Genomic DNA, 8,906 nt, shown 5'->3' on the forward strand with positions numbered 1-8,906 from the left:
TCTCCAAATGTCCATTCTTCAGCCAAACAATCCTCAGCCAACTGTCTGACGTTCTCGATCACCTGCGACGAAGGATAGAACCAGAAACAGAGAGGGAGGATCGAAGAAAACTATAAGGAGAGTCTAAAATGAAACCCAGGACCCAAAACTGTCTTAACCGACGTCAAAAAGCTTGGTTAACACCAAGAGGAGGATCCCCGACAACTGCACATCATCTTAGGGTAAGTTTTGTGCCCTTTTCCTTACATATTGTCATTGGTAAACGAAGCCAAAATTTGGGAGTGCGGAATCATAATGAAGGTATTTATGGCTCGATTTATCTGGTTCGATTTTCCATTTCCAGCTCAATTTCTACCATTCTCAGCCTCCCGAACTTGTTTTCAGCTCAGCTCAGATTAAGGTAATTGAGGCCATTTTAGAGTTGTATTCCACATTATTAATATAATTGAGAAATACTAACAAAATGTGACGAATGGTGTGATAGAAAACAAACCCCAGCAACAATTGGAGTAACTCTCGAAGAATGGGAGATTGCGTTAATTAAATTAGGGAATACTCCTGCTAAGGCCAACGATAGGCTACAAATTGTATGAGTTACAATTTATGATTGTTTGAGATGACATACGATGATGCATGTGATAGTTATGTTTACGATGTATGAGTTGTATCGTATAATGTCGTACACTAGTTATATGATGATGTATGAGCTATGATGATGAATGATGATGTATGAACTATGACGTATAAGCTATGATGATGTACGATAACGTATGGTGCATTATATGATGATGTATGATGTATTTGATGTACTCGATGCACTTGATGGCTTTATGATGACTATAATGTCTTGCATGACATTGACCCTAATATGATTATGTTTTCCAATATTAAGCATGTTGTATGATGATGTATCGACCTAGGACACAACCCTAAGATTATGAAAGTGATATTAATATAAATATCTAACGAGTATTGTTACTAAGCATAGTAAAGAGATGAGACTAGGGTTCCATCAGGAGAGATGTTAGATGAGAACTAGAGGAATCATGTATGTTGTATGTACATAAGCATTGAGATACTTCTCCTTTATGATGATGAGTGCGGAATCATAATGAAGGTATTTATGGGGAGCATGACACGAGGGGTTCGCCTGCATACAACTTGTCTGATGGAATGCTGATGAAGGGTCAGTGGGTTGTAGTTGATGCAATTGGCTTGCTTAAGGCTAGGTGGAAGATTCTTCCGGATTTGAATGTGGGTATAAGCCATGCGCCACAGACCATTGTTGCTTGCTGTGTGTTGCATAATTTGTGTCAAATTGCTAAGGAGCCAGAGCCTGAACCATTGAAGGACCCAAATGAGACTGGCCCAAATGGCCCAAGAGTCTGTGTGTTATCATGGTGAAAGTGTGAGGTAGGCACGCGTTGATAATTTGTATTAGGCACGGGTTGATAATTTGTATCAAAGGCTTCGATCGAGGCTGATTTGGATACAAAAGATAAAATTTGAACTTTCTTAAGGATAAATTGGTGACACGAACTTAAGCTAATCAAGTAAGTGGCTTTACTATTGCATGTTTATATTTGATGTTGACACGCGCCCCGTGGTTCTGCATGTGTCATATATATTGATATGTGTGAATTGGTTATGGATGGATATGCTTATGATATAATATGTATATGATAATATGTGAATTGTATGATAATACTTATGGTATGATATGTTCAAGGATATGTTAGAGATATGATACGAGAAGGATGCACTAAACGTAATGTAATGATAGGAGTAAGATATGTTCATGAAACGTTAAAGTTAGGTTACGTATTGAAGTGCTATAGATATGAGAGATTGATAAAAACGATATGGTCATGAACTGTTGATAAAAGAATATGGTTAGGTTATGGGTAAAGAGGGATAGGGTTTAGGGTTTAGGATTATAATACATTGATAGAATGATAGCATTAAGATACGTTCCTGTAACGATATGACTAAATTACGTTCATGTAACAATATGACTGTGATACGTATAAGAATGTTAAGGCTATGATAAGTTTGGGAACAATATGACTCAAAGTGTTTACGGTATGATATGATTATGATACGACATGTGAATAACGGTGGTATAAATATATGTATATGTATGTATGTGTATGTATATATGTCTATATGTATATATCTATGTATATATGTATACATATATATGTGTGTATGTATATATGTATATATATACATACATATAGATATATATACACACATATGTACATATATACACATACATATACATATATACATACATATATAGACATATATACATAAATTACATAAATATATCATATCATAACATTTCATGCTTCTAAACATAACAATTTTTTATCATATACATATCGTAACATAACATTTTGCATCACAATATATCATATCATAAACATGTCAATTTATCACGTATCTCATATCATAAAACATTTCATATCATTTTCATATTATATCACAACACACATACTCACACGTATGGGCTGTATGTAGAGTATATGGTACACATCCAAGTTATCCCTTATGATAGTACCATAGGAAAATAAATTGAAAGGATAGGTCCTGTCATTTCATTCCCATGTTCTTACATTTAACCCCCAATATTGAGATCACCTACGGAGTATTTCTTTAAATACTCAAGCTACGTGCTACTTCTATTTCAGGTTAACGCAAGACATTCATGTACGGCAGACGACGATATCGCAACTCAAGACCATGACACATGCACAGGGTAATCGTATTTATTTTCTTAGACTTAGGCTAGAATATGATGTTTTTAATTTAAACGTTTATTTATTTTATTTAGCCTTTTGTTTTGTCATTTTTAAAAGTGTTTTCAAAACACGTAAGTCCGACTGTATTATAAGATGAAGGTGATGTTTTATAAAAGTTTAAATAAAGTATTTTCGCATTCAATGTTCATGATATGTATACAGTAGTGGCGAATGAAGACCTTAAATTAAGTAGAAAATTTTGGATTTACCAGTTAAACATAAATATAAAAATTTTGGAACCATAATATATATACAAACAAAAAAAGAAAAAAGAAAAAAGAAAATGATATCCACAAAAGTAAATGAACCAAAACCATTGTATGCATTATAGGTGACAAAATTGATTGATGTAAATATAACATTCATATAGAAAAAACGATATAGCTTTATATATATATACATATATATATATATATATATATATATATTATAAAGGTATATGTCAAATAAGCGAAGTTTATATTAAATCTAAAGGAAAGAGTCTTCAACGAAGTTGGTATGAAATCTAAAGGAAAGAGTGTTAATTAAGTTATCGTTGCACAGAGATGTAAAAGATAGTGATTCGTATGAATCATTGAGTTCGGATACTCACTTTGTCAAAGGTCTTTGATCGGTATGAGTATTTGCATAGTTGTGGCTGCATACAGTTGTGGCTGCAACTGCCTCACATAAGGTTGAAGCTTCTCCGGTAAGTAGTGGCCGTAAATCTGCAATTCAAATTCATATAAGTTTTAACAAGCATTTAAGCAAACAATGATCCTAAACTTTAAAAATATTTAATACTTTTAAGTCACCATACCAGCAAGCCCACATTCCAAGTACAAGTGATCTAAATTGTTCGGCTCAAGAATGTCAAGGACTTCATTATAAGCTCCATCTTCCATGACATTATTTGCTAGCAAATATGTCTGTTTTCATACAACATCCGACTCAGTTTAAAGTTCTCTATTTCAACATACAAAAATAAAAGTTCAAAGAGTGTGTGTAACCTCTGATAATGACTCATATCTAGTATAGCTTTGACACTCAAAAGCGTTTTCAACCATCATCGTCCATGTTTTATCTGGAACTTTGTTACCAAGCAGCTGCACAAATTGTTATTTGGTTGGTTTTGACTCTCGGTCGAAGCATATCAAAATGAATAATCGGATTAGAAAGAAATAAGAAGAGGGTTTCTTTGATACTAACATACTTCAATTACAATACTTTTCCAACTTATATCTAATGGAACACTAACCATTCTTCTCTTAGAACGGTTTAACAACAAATAACTTCAATTTTGATTTTGTTGGGCTACCTTTTTCAGAAGAGCAGAACCTATTTCATGGTATTTGAGTAAGAAGTCGCCCACATTTTTTATGCCATGGGAGGATAAGTTTTTGTGATACGCGCCATCTTTTCCAATGCCTTCCAATCGCCAAACTTCATCTTCTCTGCTCGGAGGATGATGCTTCTTGTTCACTGAAACCATGTAAAGAAGTAAGATTCATTCATTCAACGATGTAGAACTACAAAACGGTTAGTTCTGTAAAGAGATACAGCTTACCTTCCCCACGATGATCCATGACTCTAAAAGATTGGGACACAGCAACCCCAATTGTTGGAAACATGGCTAGAATTTTTTCATCTATAATCTTCGCTATTATACGAAACTTCTTGGATTTTGTCCAACTCGAGTTGTCCGTAATACACACGCAATTAATGGGACCATAGCCATTCTCCAAAAGGAATTTGGTACCATCACCATGCATTAAGGGCCTTTTCCCCTCTCTTGCAGATAAAACGTTTCGATTCAATTCACTCAAACTACGGTTAGTTCCATCATAGTCTCCGTTGACAAGGCCGAGCTCAACCGCGGCCGATGCCATGAGACCTGTGCGGATTATGTCATTGGTTGTGGCATCACAAATTGCAACTACCAGAGCCTCACCATTTTCTGCTTTGATTTTGTTGTTGGTGAAGATAGTGGAGGCTGGTTGATTGCAGAAAACTAGCTTGAACTTCTCAACCCCTCCTTCAACAATTGCTTCTTCTCCACTCTCTATCCTTTCTCTATGTGATCAAACCAAACCAGTTTAATAGGAATACGTAACGTTATGCCGTGTAGGACTAAATTCTGAGTCAATAAGCTCTGCTTGTTCAAACCCGAACATTAAACATCACGGAATGCGACAATCATGCATTAAGAAATCAGTAATCATGGAACATTTATAGGAACAGAGTTGTACGTTTTACCACAAATACCTTAATACAAATAAACTATCTCCTCAAGTTACCGTGTTATTTATTTCATTTCTTTTTAGTTCGATTATTTATTTCAGGGTACTTTCAACAAAGATAAAAAAAACCTAACCTAAATTATTATAAATTTGAAAAATCCAAAAAAAAATTTAGTTAACAAATCAACATAAAATAACAGTAAAGAAATGGTGAGAAAACAAACACAATTATCTTACACAGAAAACTATAAACAAAATTCTCATAAAATTGTATTTAGATGTCATCTGTTACAATCACACTTTTGACAACAGGGGATTTGCAATTATGCGGCACTCACTCTCCAGCAACAAATAAGTTAAGCAAATTCGTTCTTGCATCGCCTACGGCCAAGCGACGTATGCTCGAGCCTCTAGTTTCGGTTCAAGAAGAAAGTTTTAGAAAATGGGGCAGAGAGATTTGAAAGCAAGATTTGAGAAACTGAAATTGGTGTAATATGTGATGCAAACAAAAAGGTAACAACATATGTAACTATCGGGTAGGAAGATTGTTAATTTCACAAAACTGGAATAGAATCGAATAGAATAGACAAGTAGAAGAACGAAAATGAATGGAATTTAAAATACGAACCTTAGTAATTCAAGAAGAGGATGAAAGTGAGTTTGAAGTGCATTTATCACTCCCACTTCAACCTTAAAAAACACAAATGTCAGAGATGAATTTCATATTCAAATTTGGATTTTCAAGAAAGGTTCAAAAAATAAAAAATACCCAATTGCTCAAGATAGGTTGGATTCGAGACAAAAATTCAAGCACGTGTTCATCTTCAGCTACAGATCTATCTCCAATACTATAATGAGAAACAAACGGACAAGAACATCAAAACCTAGAAAACTCAGAAAAAATAGAAATAAAAAAGAGAGAGAGAGAAAGAGAGTGAACCCAGATGAAGAAGAAGGACGAGTTCTTTTAGGGTTAGGGTTGTGATCATCATCATTAGGAGGCATCTTGCTCTTGCCCTTCCCATCCATTTTGATATCTATGCCTCTGCAAATTGATACTCAAAATCTTGAAATTTGAATTTGAAGGAGTGATGTGGTGAAAGAAGGAGAGAGAGAGGAAGAGAAGAGGGACTTGTGTGAACTCAAAATCTTCCATTAAGGAGAGCTTGTTTAGAGAGAGAGAGAGAGAGAGTGGGAGCTTAGTAATTGTTTGGAAATTTCAGATAACGTGATCTTTCATTGGCGAGGGCTAAGCAAATTCCACCTATCCTAATTACTTCCCCAATTAAATTAAATTTTCAAAATTTTCAACAAAAGTCAATATAGAGACGAAAACGGTAACCGCGGCTAGCAGATATTGTCAGCTTTCCTTTTGAGAGGTAGGAGAAGAAGTCGCTGGCACTCGTTCTTGCTCGTGTGTACTCCCCTTCGAAGAAGAGTGTTTTGTCCTCGCTGACACTCGTTCCTGCTCGTGTCTACTCCCCTTCAGGGAAGGGTGTTTTGTCCTCGCTGGCACTCGTTCCTGCTCGTGTCTACTCCCCTTCGGGGAAGGGTGTTTTGTCCTTGCTGGCACTCGTTCCTACTCGTGTCTACCCCCCTTTGGGGAAGAGTGAGAAGGCTGGCACATCGTCTGATGTCTGGCTCTAATACCATTTGTAACAGCCTAGACCCACTGCTAGCAGATATTGTCCTCTTCGAGCTTTCCCTCTCGGGCTTCCCCTCAAGGCTTTAAAACACGTCTAGTAGGGGAAGGTGTTTTGTTTTCGTCCCCCAACCTATGTAGGACATCACAAAAACTGTCTATGGGTACTTCATAAATCATCTACAAACGTTTTAATGTTATTTTTGGAGGTTGATGAGTGTTTTTAACCTGAGTATTAACAATAAATGTATATTTTAGTATTTTAAAAAAAATTAAAATGTGTTTTTGAAGTTTTTAAAAAATTATGAATATTTTTGAAGTAAATTAGGAAGGGTTTTCATAAAAAGACGACAATTCATCCTTCGGAACCATATCACATTCCGGATCTGATGAAATATGATGAATTGAGACGGTATTTTGTAAATACATCATTATCTTGAATATATTAATTTTTTCTTTATTTTTCGATCGTCTGGACGGGACAAAAGAAACATCTTTTTCTTTCTTCAACAATTTATGATCTCTAGTGAACCTCTCAATAGGGTTCGAACACATATGAAGTTCTAACCATCTGTCAGAGAAAAAGAACAAATGGATCTTGTGGAATTCCCGAGAAATTCTTCAATTTCTTCTGGAAACAGATGATTATTCATCTGCTTCTCAAGTTCCGTGAATAGTCAAGACATTAAGGAATATCTATACGCGGTATAAGTTAGCTATAATTACGAGATGTCTACTCAGATCAATAAACTTTTTCTATCTTCATTCTTGCCATCTATTTTAACCTTCATTTTTTTTTATTTTACACACAAATGGAGATGGGACGGGAACCAGGCAAGCTCGAGAAATTGGGTAGGGTAAGGGGGAACATGAATAGCCGGGATATTGAGGAGTATCTATATTTACGAGATGTCTACTCAGACCAATAAATTTTTTCTATCTTCGTTCTTGCCATCTATTTTAACCTTCATTTTTTATTCTATATACACAGAAATGGAGATGAGGCGGGAATCAGGGCAAACTCGAGAAATTGTGTAGGGTAAGGGAGAGAAAATATAATCAACCCCGTTTAGCCAACAACCACAATTTAAATTTACATCTATATGGGTGTAACAGTCTAAGCCCACCACTAGTAGATATTGTCCTCTTTGGGATTTCCCTTTCAAGATTCTTCTCAAGGCTTTAAAACGTGTCTGCTCGGGGAAGGTTTCCACACCCTTATAAAGGATGTTTCGTTCTCCTCCCAACCAATATAAGACTCTCATAATAAGGAAGAACATTTTATTAAATTTCTACCGATATGGTCTAAAGTGTTAAATTTTTATATATCAAAGTTGATAGACTAAATTATTATTTTCATTAAAATTTATTATTTACCTAACTTTTATTTGAGCCAATTTAAATAGCTAACGTACTATACATTATTTTTAGAGAATATGTAAAATGATAGATTCTGAAATTAAAAAATAATATAAATAATTAGCTAAAAAATAATTATGCATAGGAAAAATATTTTGAGTGATGAGTTGAGGAGAGATAATTGGAGGAAGAGATGAGAGGTGAGTGGAGAGAACTGGACAGAAATATTTAGGTGTAAGATTTGTACTATTGCACAATTTTCACTCGACACACAAATATTTAAGTTGTTTCGTATATTTTATAAGATTTTGTTCGATTCAGGTCAACTCGAAATTTTGTCCAATGAACTCGAAACTCGAACTGAACCTATTCAATTTCAGAAAATTAACCCAATCTAACCTAACCCGAAATGTTATCTAATCCAACTCAACCCTCTATGATTCTGGTTGGGTCGGTTCGAGTTGTTGAGTTTAATGTATACCCCTGTAATTGGTGTTATTGAAGAGCTTTATAAATAATAATTTTTTTTAATGTTATTAATTTACATATAAACATTCTCAATACTATGCTAATAATTATTATATTTCGTTGTAATTTGGCTGCTCACGAGTTTCGAACCTATGCCTCACGGCACCCAATGAAAAAAATTCAGCTTTCAACGGTAGGAGTGTACATGGTCCGGATTAAGTTGGGTTGAAGGATTTTTTTGACCCAACCCAAAAGTTCGAGTTGGTTAGATGGGTAATCCAACCCAACCCGAAAATTTTCACAACCCAACCCAACCCAACCCAACCTTCTCTTTTCGGATTGGGTTCCGGTTGTTAAAAATTTATCCACAATTTATAATATATTTTTTTTTATAGAACTTATACTTGATAATTA

At 34.9% G+C, this 8,906-nt stretch overlaps 1 long non-coding RNA gene across 1 annotated transcript; it reads left to right on the top strand.

Annotated features, from left to right (window-relative positions):
* On the top strand, positions 1-1,477 carry LOC111780658. The gene is made up of 3 exons (XR_002812876.1): positions 1-221; positions 344-400; positions 1,118-1,477. It is a non-coding gene; the product is annotated as an uncharacterized LOC111780658 (long non-coding RNA).
* Positions 1,478-8,906: the final 7,429 nt, after the last annotated feature.

The sequence above is a fragment of the Cucurbita pepo genome, chromosome LG18, assembly GCF_002806865.2.
Source record: "Cucurbita pepo subsp. pepo cultivar mu-cu-16 chromosome LG18, ASM280686v2, whole genome shotgun sequence".
NCBI classification, from domain to species: Eukaryota; Viridiplantae; Streptophyta; class Magnoliopsida; order Cucurbitales; family Cucurbitaceae; genus Cucurbita; species Cucurbita pepo.